General features: G+C 36.3%; 1 long non-coding RNA gene across 1 annotated transcript in view; it reads right to left on the reverse strand.

Moving 5' to 3' along the window:
* Nucleotides 1-22,312, reverse strand: part of LOC108582933 — a 36,375-nt gene extending 14,063 nt beyond the window's left edge. Inside the window, exon 1 of the long non-coding RNA XR_001897004.3 lies at nucleotides 17,718-22,312. This is a non-coding gene — a long non-coding RNA (uncharacterized LOC108582933). The remainder of the gene's footprint in view (nucleotides 1-17,717) is intronic.
* Between the last annotated feature and the right edge of the window lie 1,339 nt (nucleotides 22,313-23,651).

The following is a 23,651-nucleotide window of genomic DNA, read 5'->3' on the forward strand; positions in this document are numbered from 1 at the left end:
ATCAGCTTCTCTATACAATTGTTTATGATTAGGGCATTCTTATCTTGTTGACCAGATTCCAAAAGCAGGTACTATTACACGAACAAATAAAATTAGCATTCTATTATTTTGTTTTTCTTTTCACATTAAAATACCTGATCAAATTTCACCAATAATAGAGAGATTACCTATTTCAACTATAGTGGATTTCTCTGTTGAGAAATAATCTTTATTTACAAAAACAATTTCAGGCCACCATTTTTTAAAAAGCCTGTATTCACGTAACACCCTAATGACCATTTATAGAACTGAAACTTTACCAGAGTCTAGAGGCAGCAGATTTGTATGTGTTGAATAACCAGTTGGATGTCAGTGAAAATCATTTTGCTCCTTATGTAGACCAGATATAGCATGCTGAAGTGCTCTGTTAATACTTGTATTCTCAGAATTAAAGGTACATTAATCTAATTTATTTCAGGAAGCACAAACAGTATTTTAGAAGGTATACAACCTATACTTTAGCATCTTTAAAAATGATTTTAAATCTATATGTCTATTTTCATCAGAAGCACTCATATATTGAAAGACAGTTTGATCAACAGAAAGATTATAAAAAGAAGCAGCTAATTAAGCTTTGTGAGCTTTATTTTTCCAAAATCTTACTCATTTTCCCAAACATAAATAAATTACACACGCTTTCTTTTTAATATAAATAAATTTCATCTATCCCAATCTAAAAACAGCCATATAAGAACACTTAATATGAAATATCTATTTCTTTTTATTTTAGTATTTTAATAAAAAATAAGACAATTCAAGGAAAACACCAGGATGACTCAAATATGTCCTGTATAATTCCAAGTGAAAAACACAAAAGACAAGCTTGTAATAATAACTTATGACATTGAGATTTTATTAACCAAAACACCACTTACAATTCTAGTCAATTTAATTTTATTTTAAAGAAATATATTTGGCATTGTTTAGTAGTATTTTATAGGCTTACTTAGATGTCATTTTTGTTGCATAGGTAATATTTGTTCCAAACCTTGAGATTCTACAAACATTTACTTTCAAAGAAAGGCATGGACACTTCTCTTATTTTGCCCACATTACAACACTTTGAACCTACAATGAAGAAGGCCCAATTCCATTAAGTGAACACTTGGACAATTTTGGTAAATTTCTAAAGAATTCGTCTATATGGTATCCCTGTATTACTGATCAGTTTTTAAGAATATCTACTCTAAGCTATGCCTTCAGGATTTCTAATCTGGGTGGAAAACAATGTTTTTCTTACATATGTGATTATATGTGTTTTACGGCATTACCCCTAAGTATTGCCATCACCATTATAGAAAATTACGTGCAATTCAGAGCTGTGCTAAATATTAAGACAAACTTAGCTAGCTTAGATTCAAGACTTGATATTCCTAAGTCATTACTACTAATAAATTGGCTATGGTAACTAATTTTTATGAGGATATTTTATGAATGACTTGTTAGTAGATTTGTCTTAGATGACTGAAGCAGCCCACTAAAGTGTTTTACCCTTTTCCTCTTGCATTTCTGCAAGGCGGCCCCTCTGTGTAGTTAAAGAAATCTTTCTCAGGTGTACTTCAAATCATGCCACACTGGGAATAAAATCAGAGACACAGCCCCAGTGCTTTAAAAGATGTAGTTCACATTTCTAATGATAGTTTACCAAGTTCTCAGCTGGCCCCATTTTCTTTGTCCATGTTTGATCTCTTGCTCCTAGAACATGAATCCATAGGAAAAAACATGAACTTTCACTGCTCTTTACTGTCTCTGGGCCAGTGTACGTCCTTCTCTAGGCCTTTAATAATTCTCTTTCTCTTCTTTGTTTTTTATCTTTCACAATTCAGCACACACACCACTTTTTACAAAAGTCTTCCCTAATCTTTCCAAGTCCTAAGCAGACTTCCCACATAGACGTTCTCACACCTCCTTGTATTTTATACAGTTGACTCACGGGTTAGGAGTGCTGACTCTTATGCAGTCAAAAATCAGCAAATAACTTTTGACTCATTAAAATCTTAACTACTGGCTGGGTGCGGTGGCTCACGCCTTAATCCCAGCACTTTGGGAGGCCAAGGCGGGCGGATCATGAGGTCAGGAGTTTGAGACCAACCTGTCCAACATGGTGAAACCCCGTCTCTAGTACAGATACAAAAAGTTAGCTGGGCGTGGTGGTGCACACCTGTAATCCCAGCTACTCGGGAGGCTGAGGCAGGAGAATCGTTTGAACCCAGGAGGTGGAGGTTGCAGTGAGCCAAGATCGCGCCATTGCACTCCAGCCTGGGCGACAGGGCGAGACTTTGTCTCAAAAAGAAAGAAAGAAAAAAAAAAAAAAACAATAAAACAAAAAATCTTAGCTAGTAGTAGCCTACTGTTGACTGGAAGCCTTACAGATAACAGTTGATCAACACATATTTTGTGTGTGATATGTTTGTTATGCTCTATTCTTATTATAAGGTAAGCTAGAGAAAAATGTTATTAAAAATCATAAAGAAGAGAAAACATATTTACTATTCATTAAATGGAAGTGGATCATCAGAAAGGTTTTCATCCTCATCATCTCTACATTGATTAGGCTGAGGAGGAGGAGGAGGAATAAGAGGAGTTGCTCTTTCTGTCTCCGGAGTGGCAGAGGCAGAGGACATTTTGACTGTAAGTGAACCCACACAGTTCCAAGCCTAGTGGTTCAAGGGTCAACTGTACTTCTTGTTTCATTTCTTAGAAAATAAGTTCCATGAGGGCCATGGACTTGGATTTTTAAAATACCCATATCTGTATTATTAACTAATATAGAAATACAAAATATAAGTATATGGCATATAAATTACACAGATTTTTTTAAAGCACCCCATGTTCAGTAGGGACTCCCATGTATATTTCAAAGAAAACAGCAGAAGAGGGGAACAATCTTAAATCAGTGAATTTTATAATAGGAAATCTTTTTAGACATTAAAAAATCAATTAGATTCTATTTTGTATTGTAGGAGATAAAACTACAAAAATAGGAGATAAAACTATAAAAATCATTTAGAATTGGCTTGGGGGGGATATAGCTTCTTTTCTCTAACTGGTTGGTGGTGAAATTATACTGCTAATTGATTGTTTTAAGCCCATTTCATTGCTATTTTGACATGCTGAAAAATGTGCTGTGCCGTACAGTAAAGCATGCCACACAAAATTAAATGAGGAAATAAGAGAGTAGAAAAATGAGGGCAAGGAAATATGTAAGGAGAGTCATAGTGTCCAAACACAAACTGAAAGCTGCAAATACAATCATCATTATTTGAGGTGAGTGGAATTTTGGTTATCAGATTCCCAGAAGACAAAGCAGAAAGGGAATTGTTATTCATAATAAAAATACTCAGTCCTATAAAATTCCAAGTGAAAAATGCAAATTAAAGAACTTATAATAACTTATGACATTAAGATTTTATTAAGCATAACACCACTGAAAATTCTAGTCATATTCAATTTTCTTTTAGGAAATGTGTTTGGCATAGTTTTACTAGTATTTTGTAGGCTTATTTAGCATATGTCACTTTTGTTGCATAGGTAGTATTTGACATGCTTAATTACACATATGAATTACTCAATATCACAGGTTTTTTTGTCTAAATAGTTTCTCATATACATTGCATGCTACTACATAGAGGAAAATATGCTCCTTGGCATGCTTGAAATAAAGACATTATGAAGTTTCAGAATTCCTTGCCTTAAAAAGTCTCTCCAAATAGGATGATGGCATAATACCAAAAGAGTTGGCTAAGTACACACCTGTAAAAAGCCTAAATAAGGAGCTCTGTTCTCTATTGCTTTGACTTAAAACAAAAATGAAATTAAAATTTGACAGCAGATGGAAGGACTATGCATCATTTTAGAATCTTCCATGAATATTGATTCTAGCAATAGAGATTTGTTAAGAACTAGATTGATTAGAGTTCAAAATACAATCTGGATTTATCAAAATATTTACATTAAGGGTATTAGCAAATTCTAAGAATAAAAGTTGTCTGGAATGGAGAACAGGGTGAGGTAATAGCATAACTTTGCCACTAATAAAGGCTAAGCAATTCTTCCTATTCCCAAACTAGCAAACAATGAACAGAAAAAAAATGTTCATTCAATTGCTATAATTTTTAATCTAGATTTTATTTTCATAAACCCATACACATTATTCTCCAAACTGTTTAATGTCTTCTTCCACATCCATATCCTTGTTCTTGATTCTGTGTAGTTTTGTAAGTTTTTAACAACTAAAAATTTTCTTTTTAAAGAATCATCCTTTTTTTAAATTTTTTATTATACTTTAAGTTCTAGGGTACATGTGCACAATGTGCAGGTTTGTTACATATGTATACATGTGCCTTGGTGTACTGCACCCATTAACTCGTCATTTACATTAGGCATATCTCCTAATGCTATCCCTCCCCCCTACCCCCTCCCCTGGATAGGCCCCGGTGTGTGATGTTCCCCTTCCTGTGTCCAAGTGATCGCATTGTTCAATTCCCACCTATGAGTGAGAACATGCGGTGTTTGGTTTTCTGTTCTTACGATAGTTTGCTGAGAATGATGGTTTCCAGCTGCATCCATGTCCCTACAAAGGATACGAACTCATCCTTTTTTATGGCTGCATAGTATTCCGTAGTGTATATGTGCCACATTTTCTTAATCCAGTCTGTCACTGATGGACATTTGGGTTGATTCCAAGTCTTTGCTATTGTGAATAGTGCCACAATAAACATATGTGTGCATGTGTCTTTATAGCAGCATGATTTATAATCCCTTGGGTATATAATAATGGATAGCTGGATCAAATGCATTGTTCTAGTTCCTACAGATCCGTGAGAATTGTCCACACTGTTTCCCACAATGGTTGAAGACTAGTTTACAGTTCCACAACTTAGTGTAAAAATGTTCTATTCTCCATCCTTTTCCAGTACACCTGTTGTTTCTTGGCTTTTTAATGATTGCCATTCTACTTGGGTGTGAGATGGTATCTCATTGTGGTTTTGATTTGCATTTTCTCTGATGGCCAGTATTAGTTAGCATTTTTTCATATTCTCACCAGTGGCTGCATAAATGTCTTCATTTGAGTAATCTGGTGTATCCTTGCTACTTTTGATGGGGTTGTTTGTATTTTTCTTTAAATTTGTTTGAGTTATTTGTGGTTCTGGATGTTAGCCCTTTGTCGGATGGTGGAATGGCAAAATGTTCTCCCCATTCTGTGGGTTGCCTGTTCACTCTGATGGTAGTTTCTTTGCTGTGCAGAAATCTTTAGTTTAACTAGATCCCATTTGTCAATTTTGGCTTTTGTTTGCCTTGCGTTGCTTTTGGTGTTTTAGACATGAAGTCGTTGCCCATGCCTATGTCCTGAATGGTATTACCTAGGTTTTCTTCTAGGGTTTTTATGGTTTTAGGTCTAACATTTAAGTCTCTAATCCATCTTGAACTAATTTTCATATAAGGAGTAAGGAAAGGATCCAGTTTCAGCTTTCTACTTAGGGCTAGCCAATTTTCCCAGCACCATCTATTAAATAGGGAATCCTTTCCCCATTTCTTGTTTTTGTCAGGTTTGTCAAAGATCAGATGGCTGTAGATGTGTGGTATTATTTCTGACGGTTTTGTTCTGTTCTGTTCCATTGGTCTATATCTCTGTTTTGGTACCAGTACCATGCTGTTTTGGTTACTATAGCCTTGTAGTATAGTTTGAAGGCAGGTAGCATGATGCCTCCAGCTTTGTTCTTTTGGCTTAGGATTGTCTTGGCAATATGGGCTTTTTTTTGGTTCCATATGAACTTTAAATCAGTATTTTCCAATTCTGTGAAGAAAGTCATTGGTAGCTTAATGGGGATGGCATTGAATCTATAAATTACCTTGGGCAGTTTGGCCAGTTTCACGATATTAAAGAATCATCTTTTAAAGTTTAAATCATTTCCCTTCTTTTAGAGTTTTTATTCATATCTGCTATAACTTCTGTTCTTTTTTTCTTGCATCATTTTTCTACATTTGTTTTGATCTTTACTAAATATTATAACTTCAGCTTATGCATTTTATTACCATTTGTTTTCAGCAAGATTTACTAACTACACAGCTTGGTTTTACCATAGTTATAGATTGTTTTCCATATTTTAAAAATACACTATTATTTACATCTCAAATTTTAAAATCAGAAATTAGGAAGTATTGCTGCTGCCCTCTAAATTTAGCTAACGTTATCACTCTTTGACTTCTCTCTGTACGTGATCATACTTTTTAAATAAAAATAGTGACTTTAAATTGATATTTTTAGATGCATATTTAATAGTTCTTTAACTTTCATCTAAAAAGAATCTTTTCAATTTTTGTGTACTTCTTAAGGCAATTCTTTTGTTTTATTTATTCTATATTTATGCTAAAAACTTTCTATCTCTTATTTTTATTGTATTTTTGGTGAATATTCAAGGCCACACTGAATACTACATCAAACAGATACATATGAAACGTTTAAAAAGTTTAAATAAGTTGTGCTCACTTTGGTAGCATATATACTAAAAGTTTATATAAGTTGTATAATTTCTGCCACTTCTTTGAGAATTTTTAATTTTTAATACATAAGAAAGTAATCTTTCACTGAATATGAAAATGTCACACCATATTGTTATTCAACTCTGTAGAAATATTATTTACTATGTAAATTCAAGTTGAATGTATTCTTCTCGGTAAAATTTTGTTTTATTCTATATTTATGAGGTTTTGTATTTCTTTAATTTTGGAAGTGCAAGTATTTGCTGTGATAGGTCTAGTTTCTTTCCTCAGAAATCATTCTTTCTCAATTTCTGATAATTTAATTTTCAATGTTTCTTTCACTTCTTTTTAAGAAACATGGATAAGATGGCCAAATAGGAACAGCTCAGTCTCCAACTCCCAGCCCAGCGAAGCGACACAAGAAGAACCGGTGATTTCTGCATTTTCAACTGAGGAATTGCTGGGTTCATCTCACTGGGGTGCCGGATCAGTGCTGGTCAGCTGCAGCCACGACAGCCAGAGCTCAGAAGCAGAGGCTGAGGCATCACCTCACTGAGGAAAGCAAGGGAAAGGAATCCCTTTCTAGCCAGAGGGAACTGAGACACACAACACCTGGGAAATAAGATTGCTCACCCAATATTAGCTTTGACAGCAGGCACACAGGAGATCATATCCCACACCTGGGCGGGAGGGTCCATCTGGGCCTCACTGGCTGCTAGCACAGCAGTCTGTGATCTGCAGCCAAGGCAGCTTAGCGAGGCTGGGGGAGGGGCACCATGTGCTGAGGCTTAAGTGGGTAAGCAGCTGCTGGGAAGCTCCAGCTGGAGTGGAGCTCACAGCAGCTCAAAGGAACCTGCCTGTCTGTGGAGCTCACCTCTGGGACAGGGCACAGCTGCACACAACAACAACAACAGCTTAACAGCAACAAAGCAGCAGAAACCTCTGCAGGCATAAGCGACTCTGTCTGACAGCTTTGAAGAGCAGTGGATCTCCCAACACGAGGAGGTTGAGATCTGAGAAGGGACAGACTGCCTGCTCAAGTGGGTCCCTGACCCTGAGTAGCCAACTGGGAGACATCCCCACTAGGGAGCAGTCTGACACCCCACACCTCACAGGGTGAAGTACACCCCTGAGGAGAAGCTTCCAAAGCAAGAATCAGACAGGTACACTCGCTGTTCAGAAATATTCTATCTTCTGCAGCCTCTGCTGCTGATACCCAGGCAAACAGGGTCTGGAGTGGACCTCCAAGCAATCTCCAACAGACCTACAGCTGAGGGTCCTGACTGTTAGAGGAAAACTATCCAAACAGGAAGGACACTGCACTAAAACAATCAGTACATCACCATCATCAAAGACCAGAACTGAATCTGGCTCCCTAAAGATGGGGAAAAAGCAGGGCAGAAAAATGGAGATTCAAAAAATAGGCATCTCGACAAAGGGCGCCAATCATCATCAATAACCGGATCAAAGCTGGACCGGAGAATGACTTTGTGAGATGAGAAGACTTCAGTCCATCATTTCTCAAAACTAAGGAGAATTACGTTACTTAAGCGCCAAAAAAGAAACTAAAATCTTGAAAAGTGGAAGAATTGGCTGGAGTAATTATGCAGAGAAGGTCATAAAGCGAAATGAAGAGATAAAGAAACGCGGCCACGAAATCATTGACAAATCTTTAAGCTTCAGTAACCGACTCTATCAACTGGAAGAAATTGTGATTGGTCAAATGAATGAAATAAATAGAAGAAATCAAAGAAGAAAAATGAACAAAGCCTGCAGAAGTATGGGATTATGCCAAAGACCAAATCTCCGTCTGATTGAAGTTGCCCACCAAAGAAGTGAGGGAAAATGGAACCAGTTGAAAACACTCTTCAGGATATCATCAGGAGAACTTCCCCAACCTAATTAGAGACGAGCCAACGATCCAAATCCAGGAAATACAGAGAAGCGCCACAAAGATACTCCTCGAAGAGCAACTCCAAGACACATAATTGCCAAGTTACCAAAGGTTGAAATGAAGGAAAAAATCTTAAGGGCGTGAGAAAGGTCGGTTACCCACAAAGGGAAGCCCATCAGACTCACAGCAGATCTCACCGGCAGAAACTCGCCCAGCCAGAAGGGAGTGGGGCCAATGTTCAACATTCTTAAAGAAAGGTACTGAGCCACAAATTTCATATCCAAAGCCAAACTAAGTTTCATAAGTGGAAAAGAGAAATAAAATCCTGAATGAAAAAACGTCTTAGAGAGATTTTGTCACCACCAGGCCTGCCTTACAAGAGACCCTGGAAGGAAGCACTCAACATGGAAAGGAACAACCCGAACCAGCCATTGCAAAAACATGCAAAATGTAAGAACCATCGAGGGCTAGGGAAGAGCTGCATCAACTAACGAGCCAAAATAACCAGTTAATATCATAATGGCAGGATCAAGTTCACATAACAATCTTAACCTTAAATGTAAATGGATTCATCTCCAATTAAAGGTACAGACAGCAGAAACTGGATAAAGTCAGAAAGACCCATCAGTCTGCTGTATTCCAGGGAGACCATAGAGACATACATAGGCTCAAAATAAAAGGGATGGAGGAAGGTTACCAACAAATGGAGAACAAAGCAGGGGTTACAATCCTAGTCTCTGATAAAACAGACTTTAAACCATCAAAAGATCAAAAGAGACAAAGAGGCCATTACATAATGGTAAAGGGATCCATTCAACGGGAAAAGGCTAGCTATCCTAAATATATATGCACCCAATACCAGGAGCACCCAGATTCAAGCAAGTCATGGGGGCTTACAAAGAGACTTAGACTCCCCACACAATAAGAATGGGAGACTTCAACCTCCACTGTCAACATTAGACAGATCAACAAGACAGAAAGTTAACAAAGGATATCCAGGAATTGAATCATCTCTGCAGCAAGCAGACCTAATGAACATCTATAGAACTCTCCACCCCAAATCAGCAGAATATACATTCTTCTCAGCACCACATCATTACTTACTCCAGGTGACCATATAATTGAGTAGCGCCATAACAAATGTGCAAGAACAGAAATTGCCTTCTTTGTCTCCTGGACACATTTGTCAAGCTAGAACTCAGGACTAAGAGCTCAATCAAAACAAGCTCAACTACACATGGAAACTGAACAACCTATATACTGAATGACTACGGGTACATCCACGAAGTAGAGGCAGAAATAAAGATGTTCTTTAGAACCAATGAGAACAAGATACAACATACCAGAATCTCTGGGACATTTAAAGCAGTGTGTAGAGGGAAATTTATAGCACTAAATGCCCACAAGAGAAAGCAGGAAAGATCAAAAATTGACACTCTAACGTATGAGTAAAAGAACTAAGAGAGCAGCCATTCAAAGCTAGGCAAGAAATAACTAAGATCCAGAGCAGAACTGAAAGGAGATAGAGACACAAAAAACCCTCCAAAAATCCAATGAATCCAGGGTTAGTTTTGAGAAAGATCCAACAAAATTGACAGACCACTAGCGAGACTATGCAAGAAAGAGAGAAGAATCAAATGTTGCTAATTAAAATGATAAAGGATATCTACACAGGCACAAGAAATACAAACTGCCATCAGAGAAATACTATAAAACACCTCTCATGAAATAAACTGGAAACCTAGAAGAAATGGATAATTTCTGGACACACTGCTTCAAAGACTAAACCAGGAAGAAATTGAATCTAAGATAGACCAATAGTAGGCTCTGAAATTGAGGGCGTAATTAATAGCCTACCAACCAAAAAAAGTCAGGACCAGATGGATTCACAGCTGGTCACCAGAGGTATAAGGAGGTTGGTACACCATTCCTTCTGGAAACTATTCCAATCAATAGAATCCTCCTAACTCATTTTATAGAGGCCAGCATCATCCCTGATGCAAAGCCTGGCAGAGGTACAACAAAAAAGAATTTTAGACCAATATCCCTGGTGTTTATCGATGCAAAATCCTCAATAAAATACTGGCAAACCGGATTCAACAACACATCAAAAAGCTTATCTACCATGATCAAGTGGGCTTCATCCCTGGGATGCAAAGGCTAGTTCAACGATGCAGCAAATCAATGACATAGTAGCATATAAACAGAGACCAAAGACAAAAGAACCACATGATTATCTCAATAGATGCAGAAAAAGGCTTTTGACAAGATTCCTTTAACCCTTCATGCTAAAAGCTCAATAAATTGATTATTGATGGAGCGTACCTCAATCATAGAGCTGTTTGTAATGACAAATACAGCCAATATCATACTGAATGGGCAAAAAACGGAAAAATTCCCTTTGAAAACTGGCACAAGACAGGGATGCCTCTCCTCACCTCTATTCAGCATAGTGTTGGAGAAGTTCTGGCTAGAGGCAGGCTAGGCAAGAGAGAAAGAAATCAGGGGTATTCAGTTAGGAAAAGAAAGAAATTGTCCTGTTTGCAGATGACATGATTGTATATTTAGAAAACCCATTGTCTCAGCCCAAAATCTCCTTAAGCTGATAAGCAACTTCAGCAAAGTCTCAGGATACAAAATTAATGTGCAAAAAATCACAGAAACCATTCTTACCCACCAATAACAGACAAACACAGAGCCCAAATCATGAATGAACTTCCATTCTGAATTGCTTCAAAGAAGATCAAATACCTAGGAATCCAACTTACAAGGGATGTAAGGACCTCTTCAGGGAGAACCACAAACCACTGCTCAGTGAAATAAAAAGAGGACACAAACAAATGGAAGAACATACCATGCTCATGGATAGGAAGAATCAATATAGTGAAAATGGCCATACTGCCCAAAGGTAATTTATAATTCAATGCCATCCCCATCAAGCTACCAATGAGTTTCTTCACAGGGTGAAACTGCTTTAAAGTTCATATGGAACCAAAAAGGCCCGCATCTCAAGACAATCTAAGTCAAAGAACAAAGCTGGAGGCATCCGCTACTGGCTTTTCAAGCTATACTAAAATGCAGTAACCAAAACAGCATGGTGCGGTACCAAAACAGAATATAGACCAATGGAACAGAACAGAGTCCTCAGAAATAATACCACATCTACAGCCATTGATCTTTGACAAACCTAGAAAAACAAAGAAATAGGAAAGGTTCCCTATTTAATAAATGGTGCTGGGAAAATTGAAACAGCCATAAGTAAGCTGAAACTGGATCCTTTCCTTACTCCTTATCACAGTGTTAAGATGGATTAGAGACTTAAAATGTTAGACCTAATACCATAAAAATCCTAGAGGAAAACCTAGGTAGTACCATTCGGGACATAGGCATGGGCAGGGGCTTCATGTCTAAAACACTAGCTGCTTGGCTGACAGCAAAAAGCTAAAATTGACAAATGGGATCTAATTAAACTAAAGAGCTTCTGCACAGCAAAACTACCATCCAAGTGAACAGGCAACCTACAGAATGGGAGAAAATGTTTGCAATCTACTCATCTGACGAGGGCTATCCAGAACCTACAAAGAACTCCAACAAATTTACAAGAAAAAAACAAATAACCCATCAAAAAGTGGGCAAAGGATATGAACAGACATTTCTCAAAAGAGAACATTCATACAGCCAACAGACATATGAAAAAATGCTCATCATCACTGGCCATCAGAGAAATGCAAATCAAAACCACAATGAGATACCATCTCACACCAGTTAGAATGGCGATCATTAAAAAGTCAGGAAACAACAGGTGCTGGAAGGATGTGGAGAAATAGGAACACTTTTACACTGTTGGTGGGATTATGCTAGTTCAACCATTATGGAAAACAGTATGCGGCGATTCATAAGGATCTAGAACTAGATGTACCATATGACCAACCATCCCATTACTGAGGATATACCCAAGATTATAAATTATGCTGCTATAAAGACACATGCACGTATGTTTATTGCAGCACTATTCTAATAGCAAAGACTTGGAATCAGCCAAATGTCCATCAGTGACGAAGATTGGATTAAGAAAATGTGGCACATATACACCATGGAATACTATGCAGCCATAAAAAAGGATGAGTTTAAGTCCTTTGTAGGGACATGGATGCAGCTGAAACATCATTCTTAGCAAACTATCACAAGAACAGAAAACCAAACACATGTGTTTCTCACTCCACTTGGGGTGCGGGAACTGAACAATAGAGATCACTTGGACTCAGGAGGGCATCACACTGGGAACCACCATGAAGGAGGGAGGGAGGGATTGCATTAGAGTTATACCTGATGATGGAAATAGCGAGTTGATGGGTGCAGCAGACAACATGGCACAGGAAGTATACATATGTAACAAACCTGCGTTATGCACATGTACCCTACACAACTTAAAGTATAATAATAATAAATAAAATTTAAAAAAAAAAAAGTTATACTTTAAAAAAAAAAAAAAAGAAACATGGATTATTTCTAGGTGGAAAATTCATTTTCTCTGACACATACCCAACACATCGTTCTCATAGTTGTAAATTCTATTTTTCATATTTGCATTCTAAGGAAGTTGAGCCTTCACATGTGTTTTATAAGAGTTACAGATTCTTTTGACGGTGGACACAACACAATGACACTTAGACAGATGAAAGGCAATTTTTCTTTGTTATTTTTGCCTCCAAATGAGAAAAGGCTGTCAGACCGGGTCACACAGGGAATTATACCAGGGACAGGGCAATATCAAGCTGGAATCCCCAGGAGTAGCTTGTATATGGCAAGTGAAATAAAGTTAGCTACATTTCAATGAATCCCTTTGTATGTCTCACTTAAAAAATTGTCCAGGTTTTGGGGCATAGAGCTTGTCCTATTCTCTGGTACTTGGAAAATCAGAAAATAAGTAGAATTGTTGATGCCCTCTTAATTTAAATAAAGTTATCACACTTTAGTTTCCCTCTATTGGGGATCATGCTTTAAAAATAAAACTAGTGACTTCAGATTGATGCTATTGGCTAACAGTAGGGCTGTGAGGGTGGGTGCGTTGTGGCGGGTGTATGAGAGCCCAGTAAGGGAAGTGGTTGGGGTGTGAATTTCATTAGCTGGGCAAGAAGGTGAGCTGATTAACCTCTAACCAAATAATTTCTAACCTCTAACCTCATAACTGAATCAAAACAGCATTTAAAAAAATAATATCACAGTATTACTAGGTAATAGAACAAAACCTAAATTCTGTTCTCTTCTGTTTTTAATGTGGATATAAAACTTACTAAAAATTTGGAATCTTACTAACCTCTTTTTCTATCTTGTTACACAGCTTCTGTTAGGACCTGGGGTGTGTATTTGTCTATTAATTTCTCTACCAAATTTAGCTATATTTAGGGGTAGAAAACAAAGAAAATTTTTATCACAATACTATGTGGGAGGACATGCAAAACTAGTAACATTTGAGGATAAGTTCTCTAGATAAAACCTCTAGTTAGTGAATATGGAAATTATAATTGTCCAACATTGTTATTGATTACATTTTCTTTTTAGGGAATTTTGTGACTGAGAATCTTTTGTCTGAAATTAAGTTTTCGTGTTATAAGTATCGTTATCTATATGTACTATTTTATGTATCCCCCCGTCACAGATCACTACTGAACACGCTATAATCAATACTCTAAATAATGAAGTGTTAGTTCATAGAATTACATAAATTTCACATTTTAATGCCTTCAAAGCCAATTCAGAGTAAATGGTCTAATCAGAGCATTTAAGTGAACAAAATTTACTCTTTCATTGCCTATGTAGTCATGATTCAAATCACCTTCTACATATGAGCATATATTTGATAAAATATTTTATAAACTATAAATGGACCATACAAATGTTAGACATTATTATTCTGGTTATTTTATCTGGCATCTGGACGTGAATTAGATTTAGTAAGATTTGTACTTGGGAAATAACTTTATTATTATTTATATCAAAGGATCACAAATAAATACATGTATATACATATATACATATGTGTGTGTGTGTATATATATATACACTTTAGTCCTTCGATTGTCAGTGTTCTGCTGATTTTTACAAAAAACTAGTCAGATGACTTAGGAATACTCCAGATTCCACTACTTAGCTAGTTCATTCAGTGAATCATTTATTCTCTGAGCTTTGCTCTGCTCCTCAGAGACTTGTATAATTTCAAAATTAATTAAAAACTTGTAATCACATAAACCATCTTCTCCTAAAAATCATCTTCATTTTTAAAATGATGTAACCGTGACATAGAAGGATAAATTGGACTAAACAAAATGTGGCAGTATCCGTAGTTAAAGCGCTTGAATAACCCCAGTCCTTTGATCTAAGCATGTTGAACTGTATAATATGCTCTGTTTTATAGTTGCACTGAGGTAGAATATAAAAAAGTTTGGAAGCCATAACATGCTGTAGCATTTGAAGGTTTATTTATTTAATACTAATGATAGTTTGGTATTTAAATAATTTTTCCTCATGATATCATTTCTTTAGTAGTTACAGTTATTCTGATCAATCTTAGTAAAGTGAATGCTTGAAGAATATATTAACATTAACAAAATGCAAGCAAGATAAATTTTATATCACCAAATAAAGAGCAAATCCTACAAGACAAAAACAATGTCAGAGCTGTCCTGTTATCATGAATACCCTTCACCTAATTTGTTTATAGCCATGCGTGTTCATAGGTAACAGTCCTAAAAACCCACCTACAACTTCCAAGGAAAGACTCCTACAGCCACTCACATACACAAATAGAGAGTGAAAAAATACCCTAAAGCTCCAAGTATAATGGGAAACACTGAATATATTTTAAAATCCCACAGACATACTTAGAATTGAATAAGAGTAAAATAGATTGTAAATTACTAATGGATAGGGTTCATTTCGAAGATGATCCTTCAGATTTTCAATGTATATTTAAAACTTTTATGGAAAGCTACAGGCTGAATATTCAGCTATAAATATCCATCTGACTTGCGTAAGGTAGCAACTGCTGATCCAATTTTTTTTAAATTGTCTTTTAACAAGCAAACCTCTTTTCTGTTGAAAAAGCATTTTCTTCTAGCATGTGTTCTATATGCTTTGTTTCCTCCTTTATGCATTTCTCAACAAGAGTGACCCAGATGTGGAAGAGGTAGCATCATTTACATACCTCAGCATAAATTAACAGTCAAATTGATATACGATTTTTATTTATTATTTCTCTATTTCAGTATATTTTGTGACAATCTCTTACCAAATAGATTATTAACAATTCAACTTTATAATCTGCTAGTGCTAATTATAAATCATATTTATGTGTGTGCGTGACTTATCGATGTGTTGAAAATACATGTTGTATTCCAAAATTTTAAATTATTTAAACCATTTCCCAGGCATAGCAAACTAAAAAAGTAAAACTTTCTGGTAGATTTGGCAGTTTAAGACCCACACAGAAACTAAAAGGCTTTAAGAGTCTTATAGGAGTTTTGAAAAAATACTTTCAATCAAAACTCTAATTCTACTGCTCACTACTTACCACAATAACATATGTTCAATGACTAATTCTGAATGCAACTTACATTTTCTGAATCCTAACAGGGTCCTTTGTGTTTAGAATCACTAGATAATTCAAAAGTGAAAAAGTTTATTCATTCCATAGCTACTTATACATATTTGAAAAAAAAGTAAGAGAAGTTCAAAGTATAGAATTTGTAATACATGGTAAATAGATTTTTGGCCTCAATTATTTTTATTCCTTTCTTTACTCCTTCCATCAATCCATCACAGATCCTTGCCCAATTGAGAGAAAATGTTGTGTTTTCATGGCTTTTATTTGCCAAGTAAAGAGTAATATTTCACAAATACTTTTCTGTTTAAGGAAATAGATCTTGTCATTCATTTCCTGGATATTTATTACATATGTACTATGTGCCAGGCACTGTCCTGGAGCTAGAGTATGTTAAAATATCAACCACAAAAAAGATGCATGATCTTTGTTCTCCTCAAATTCACCATGTAGTAGATGAGACAAACATAAAGACTTAAAAAAAAGCATGTAATATTATAACTAAGAAAAAGCCCTGAAGGAGAAGTGAATATTCCTATGACGGCATAAAGGTAGTTGAACAAGTCAAGGAGTCAAGAGAAAAGATTTAGGAGATGACTGAACTGAGTTCTGAATCCAAAGGAGGTGTTAAATAAAGAAAAAAAGTTGTGATTAACTTGAGCAGAAAGATGGGAAATAGCTTACACATTAGTATCCTCTATTCTCCAATCATGAGATTCCTATTTATGTACGTCTAATCAATACGCAAGAGAACTTTTTCCATCAACTTTGTTAAAGGTATTCTCACGGACACGTCAAGTAAAATATGAAAAAGAGAGTTCAGATGCTTCCTAGACATTGACATGCATACATGTTATTACTGATATTCGTGGCTTTCATTCCCAATGTGGCATTTCTAACAAATAATTGGCAAAAATCTGTAAATTTTATTTCATTGTTTTCTTGGTGGTCTCTAAATTGTAAACAAAAGGTAAAATTCAGAAAACTCTATTGGCTATATTTAATTAAATATAATATGCTTAATTAAAATAGATTACTATATACCTGTGAATGGCATTTTTCTCTGATGGTTAATGGTTTTCATATTCACAGGCTTTATTGTCAGGATAAAAAAAGTAGCAATACATATAAAGTATATCTAGATCAGGAGCCATAAAAAATAACTCCTGATTTATTCCAACATTTTCCTGCTAACATATACTGCATATTCTCCTTATATACTAAAAATTCACTTGATACATGAAAAAAAAAAATTTAGTACTGAGTTCCTTAGAATTTTCCAATTCATAATTGAAAATGTATGATGGTTAGTAGAGCAAATAATTTAAACTTTCAGAGCCTCTGTGCTTTCATCTAAGGAATAGTTATAATAATAGTTAATAAAGTTTATCCAATAATTAAATTAGGTAATTTATTTTAAAATCTTATAGCATATTTGCTTACAGAAATACGCACTCATTGTTTGTAGCCTATATTTGTAACTTAATATATAAATAACACATAATTTATAATTGTTATTGTAACTGATAAGAATTGTTCATTACTTATTTTATAATTAAAGTCTGGGGGTTTTGACGGCCGGTTAGGGCAGTTTAAAACTCCCTGAAGGGAAACAGAGCCTCTTACTCACAGGAAAGAGAGAGGTGGCAGGGTTTCAGAAGAGAGGAAGACCGGATAGTTTCGCAATTCATACACACTCACCTTCCAGGATCCCGGTCGAGGTCCCCAGCTGAAAAGGGAAAGGCTCCCTCGTCCCCTCTCAGGGCGCGTGATGGGGGAGTGACTGTTTTCTTCAGCGCCCCGCTGCTGAGACCTCTAGGGAGCACACAGATCGGCAGGCTATGGAGCTCCTACCCCAGGGCAGGGTCTAGGGGTGAATGTTTACAGCTCCTGAAGCCCCAATGGGCATGTGTTACAGGATACTCTCTAGTCTGCCATCTACAGGCAGCTCGTGTTAACTAGCTCAGTTAGGCCCTCGACCTTGTGGCAAGAACAAAGGGCTTTCTGTATTCGGGGCTCTTGCCTTGGTGTACCTGAAGAATCGGATCACACATGGGCTTGGAGAATGAGTGCAAAGTTTTATTCAGTGGAAGTAGCTCTCCGCCTGTGGGGCAGCCAGAAGGGAGATGGTTTTCCCCCGGAGTTGGGATGCTCTGCAGGCCCGACTGTCCTCTGACTGCCCAGGCCAACCTCTGCCTCCTCCCGCTGGTCCACGGCCTTCTGGCTTCCGGCTTCTGTCAGCGTGTTCTTCTACTGGCCTGCTCCTATGGACGACCAGTCGTTTGTCTTCTTCCCCTGATGTGTTGCTCATCAGGACATCCAGCCACTTGTGTATCTGCCTGCAAGGGTCTCAGGTTTTTATAGGCCCAGAATGGGAGCGTGGAGAGCCAGGGTGGTCTTGGAAAATGCGACATTTGGGCGGGAAAGCATTTGTGCCTGTCCTCACCTAGGTCCCTGGGGGTTGGAACCCTAGCCAGGGACCAGGCTCTCCTCTCCCCAGCACTTCCCTTCCCCTCTTCATTTAAAGGGACCACCCTCTTCCCTTCCCAGGACTCCCTTATCAATTTTATAATTAAAATGAAGTCCACCAAAACTCCTAATGATGAAGTGTTAGAAAAATTCTTATTAATATAAGGAACATTATAAGTATTACTACTGTCATGACTTCAGTCTAATATTATTTTAGATTATTCAAAATAATGGAATTAGACAAGCTAAATATATTAGTGGTGAAAATATGAAATCATTGAATGCAAATGAACACTTTTTTGGGTAGATAAGATAATTTTGTATAAGGCTACAATAGAGCTGATTTTTAAACTTAACCAGCACAATATTGCATTAGACTTAGTTTTAGCCAGAGTTTTCTATACGTTTGTCTATAATTGGTGGGAATTTTAAGCCACTGTGCAGTTCTTCCTGATTATGCACTCGTTACTTTATATCAGCAGTTTGGAATTGGTCATGGTGGGAGTATTTACATCACAGAAAATTTAAAATGTCACAAATTAAAGTCTACCTCCCACTCCCAACCCCAGAAAGCTGGCTGTCAAACTTTACTAGCACCCCTCTGCATCAGACTTATGTTTAGCCAAGCAAAGTGTTCTATATATCTTACTGTAATAACTTGTTTATGGATGAGATGTGAACTGAGAGCCTAAGATGAACATATCAGAGAACTTATTGCAATATTTCTTTTTATTTTAGATTTTTGCCAAGGTTTTGGGAAAACGTGGTCTCTTCTTGATAGAGTTTCAAAGCAGGAACTTTGGAATCCTTGGCTTCTGGCCACCCGTATAACTATCTCATGGAGAGGTCCTTGCCAAGAGATGGAAAACAGAGTCCTGGTAATGCTAATTGTCTCCCTAGATAGAGTTGTACCAGAAGTCAAACTAAACTCAGATTTTTGCATACATAAGCCAATTGTTTGTTTTTCTTTATTATTTGATTCTGCATTCTATCACTGTTAAATAAATTTTTTCCTGAATATCACATATATATTAGTAACAAACTCTAAAATACTATTTGCTCCAAGACTTTAGAAATAGATAATGAGGTAGATCTTTTCCTAACACATTTTAAGATGAACAATGAAGACTGTTTTCACCTTTGCTTTATGGTGTAGAGGTAAAAAATAAGGAAATTCTCATTTATTTTATTTTTGGAAGAAAGATAGAGTATGGAATACCTCTGAGTTCGAAGGTTTACTTTACATATTTGGATATCTCCTAGATTTTTTCCATTCCTCCCATTGTTTTTCCAAAGCCCAAACTTTTTATAGGAACTTAAAGTAGGTTATTTGAGGGGAGAAAAGTTGCTTTAAATTATTCCCTGTTGATTTCAGATGCTTAACACAGATTCTAGAAAGTTTTACTTTCTCCCAAGGAATAACTAATACCCTGTGGTATTAGGCAGGCTCTTTACACAGTAACATCATGATCATTTTTAGCAAAAGGAAATGGTCTGTGATTATTGAGCTATTATTTCCCATGAGTCCTCAAAAAGATGGACTAGGGAAAGCTAATCAGTAGTTTTGTCAGTTTCTTATTATTAGTGTGATCATCTGATGTGTTGGAATATACAGATTGCCTATGGGGAGAAGAGTGTCATTTCTCTTTGGAAAAATAACCTGCCTAACTTATCTTTATAGAACCTCAGGAAGTCTTTATTAACTTACAATTTTTAATCATTAATACAGGCTTAGATAAGTAGGTTGTATCGGCAAATAGGATTTCAATTTATCTAAGACCATAGTCACAATATTCATGATTTTTGCTTGTGGAAGTGAGTCTTAAATATCTTTGAGAAAACTAAAGTGATAATGAGATATTTTGGAGGTTCATCTTAAAATTTTAGAAGAATACGATAATAGTAATTTGTTCGGATTTCTGGTCTGTGATGTAAGAAGCTTGCAAATTGTCACTCTATCTCAAGTAAAAAGCTGAGGAAACTGAAAAATCAACAACTCTTCTTATTTTCAAAGGACACAAGTGGTTTGGAGGCAAACCACTGTCCCCCCAAATTGGAGAGACTGACAGATAAATACAGAGAAATAAAATTTACCTGAGTAGACACTCACCAGCTGAAACCTCTGTGGAAACCAGTGCAAGGGTGGAGAAACCTGAACTGTAATTGATGAAGTGCTAGAGGTCCAGTAAGCACAAGTTTGAAAGTTAAAAATCCCATAGTAACACAGTCATGGAGGTTGAGTTCACACACTCATAAATTTTACCTCCAAGAATTCTACCAGATCCTCATAGTGAATACGGAAAAAAACAATCACCTCATGCTGTCCACACACTCATAAATTTTACCTCCAAGAATTCTACCAGGTCCTCATAGGGAATATTGAAAAAAAAAATCAGCTCTTTCTTCCCAATAGGAAGAGGGGAAAAGGAACCATTTTGAAATATTCCAGAGCATTCTGTTTTCTGTAATAAAGCCTGCACAAGGAGGGACTATTTAGTAAGAGCTTAACCTGCTGGAGTTTTCTCAGAGCCTAACTTACCCGGAGAAATGAGGAGACCCAACTTCATCAAGTTCTAGTCTTCCATGTGGAGGAAGGGAAAGACCAACTTCAGCCAAGTAGAACTATCCTGTCCCAAGAAGGGGAGAACAGGGGAACAAAGAAGCACATGTGAATTTCACAGCTGAGAAGCACAGGCTCACTATAAAACTGAGACCTAGTCAAAGACTATAGAACCCATTCCTTCCACCTACATCTTACCACCACATTACTAAAGACCTACTAATAAACTTAATTTTTACCCAGTACATCATTTCTGACCATCAGGGAAAAAAATTACAAGGCATACTAAAAGACAAAAAAATACAGTTTGAAGAGATAGACCAAGCATCAGAACCAGACTCATATACGGCAGGGATGTTGGAATTATCAGACTGGCAATTTAAAACAATTTTGATTAATATGCTGAGGTTATTGTTATGGTTTCTTTCTAATTTGATCTTAAAGTCTCACTCTTGAGAGTGCTCATAAGGCAAAATATTCACTTTCCAGAGGAAAGTAAGTTTTGGATGTGTTGGTGAGGTGAGACACAATGAAGAAGTGAAACGGAAATGCTTGCAACAGAAAAAAAAAAGATTACAGATTCCTGAGAGGTTAGACGTTCCATCCAAAGGGAAAAGGAACGCTGGAGGTGACAAGGAGTTCAACCAGCAGGTGGGAAGTGAGAAAGAAATAGAACCTGTAAGTCTATGCCTTTATTTATAGGCATGTGGGTTTATGGACATCCCTTAGCCTTCGTCATGGGATTTGTAGATTGCTTAGTTTAAAGAAACACATGTGAAGGAATGGACCTATTTACAAGACTCTGGTGTCAACCATTATGTTTGACCATGGTCAGCAGCTATGAAGTGTGTTGAGTTTTGGATCTGTTAGATAAGAAACAAGTGGACTATATTATCCACAACCACTAAGTGAGGGGAAGTTTTAACTAATTCAAAGGTGAAAAACTATGACTGGGTTTCAGAAAAATTAATGTCAGGCTTAAAAATGGATGGTGAGGCAGCAAATATATCACACAAATTTATAAGAAAAGAGCTCTAACGGTTAAAGTAGGCAGCTTTCAAAAACAGGAAAAAAAGTAAAGAGATGAACCTTTTAAGAAAGAACAACAAAAAGGCTGGAGATAAAAAATGTTATAACAGAAACAGAGATGCCTTTGACAGGCTTGTAAGTAGATGACACAGGGATGAGGAATCTCTGAACCTGAGGATACCTCAGTAGAAACATCCAAAAGTTTAAAAGGAAACAGGAAAACAAAAAGGCAGAAAAAATAAAACAGAATAAAACAGACCACAATATCTAAGAACTGTGGGATAGTCGCATAAGCTATAACCTAACTCTAAAGGAAATAGCAGGAGAAGAAGAAAGTAAGAAATAAACAGAAGAAATACTTCAAACAATAATGACTGAGAATTTTTCCAATTTAATGTCAAATGCCAAACCACAGACCCAGGAAGCTCAGAGGACACAAAACAGGATAAATGTCAATAAAACTACACCTATATATATCATTTTCAAACTACAAAAAATAAATAAATAAATAAATAATAAAATAAATAATTTTTTTTTTCAATTCTGAAAAAAGCCAGAGGAAAGAAACACCTTTCCTAAAGAGGAGCAAAATTAAGAATTCTATTCAACTTCTCCCAAAAACTTTGCATTAAGAAAAGAGTGGAATGAAATATTTAAAACATCAAGGGAAAAACCTCACCAACCTAGAATTCTGTACCCTGAAAAATTATCCTTGCAAAGAGAAGGAAAAATAAAGATTCTCTCAGACAAACAAATATTGAGAAAATGCATTGCCAGTAAATCTGCCTTAGAAGAAATCACTGAAACTGAAACCAGGAAATCAATAGAGAAAACAGACCCCAAACCTGGATTTCTGAGCTCACTAAAGTTAGCCTCTGTCCAGGCTAACTATGAAAAAAAGTGGAGAGGACATAAATTCCTCATGTCAGAGATAAAAGATAGATATCACTTCAAACCTCAGAGACATTAGAAGTGTAATAAAAGACTATTATGTACAACTTTATGCCCACAAGTTTGATAACCTGGATTGACTAACTCCTGGAAAAGCACAACCTTCCAAAACTCACACAAAATAAATTGATAATCTGAATAGCTCTATATCTATTACAGGAATTAAATCAATAATTAATAGTGTTACAAAATAGAAAGCACCAGACCCAGAGGCATTCACTGATGGATTCTACCAAACAATCTGGGAAGAAATTATGCCAGTTCTCTATAACCTCTTGCAGAAAATTGAGGCAGAAGGAATACTTGCCAACCCATTTTATAGGACCAACGTAACCCTAAAACCAAAACCAGACAAAGACACAAGAAAATAAAACTATAGACCAATATCATCCATAAATATAGGTGCAAAAATTGTCAATGAAATCTTAGCAAATTGAATCCAACAACATGTAAAAAAGAATTATAAATTGCAGTAGGCAAAGCTGGTTCCACATTAAAAAATCAATTAAGAACAACCCCCAAATGCTAAATTTGACTGACTTGAAAAATCTATTAATGATAACTAGTTGATATTTAGTTTCATTTAATCATCCCACACTGTACACATGTATCAAAATATCACTCTG

Source organism: Papio anubis, chromosome 15, assembly GCF_008728515.1.
Source record: "Papio anubis isolate 15944 chromosome 15, Panubis1.0, whole genome shotgun sequence".
Lineage (NCBI taxonomy): Eukaryota > Metazoa > Chordata > Mammalia > Primates > Cercopithecidae > Papio > Papio anubis.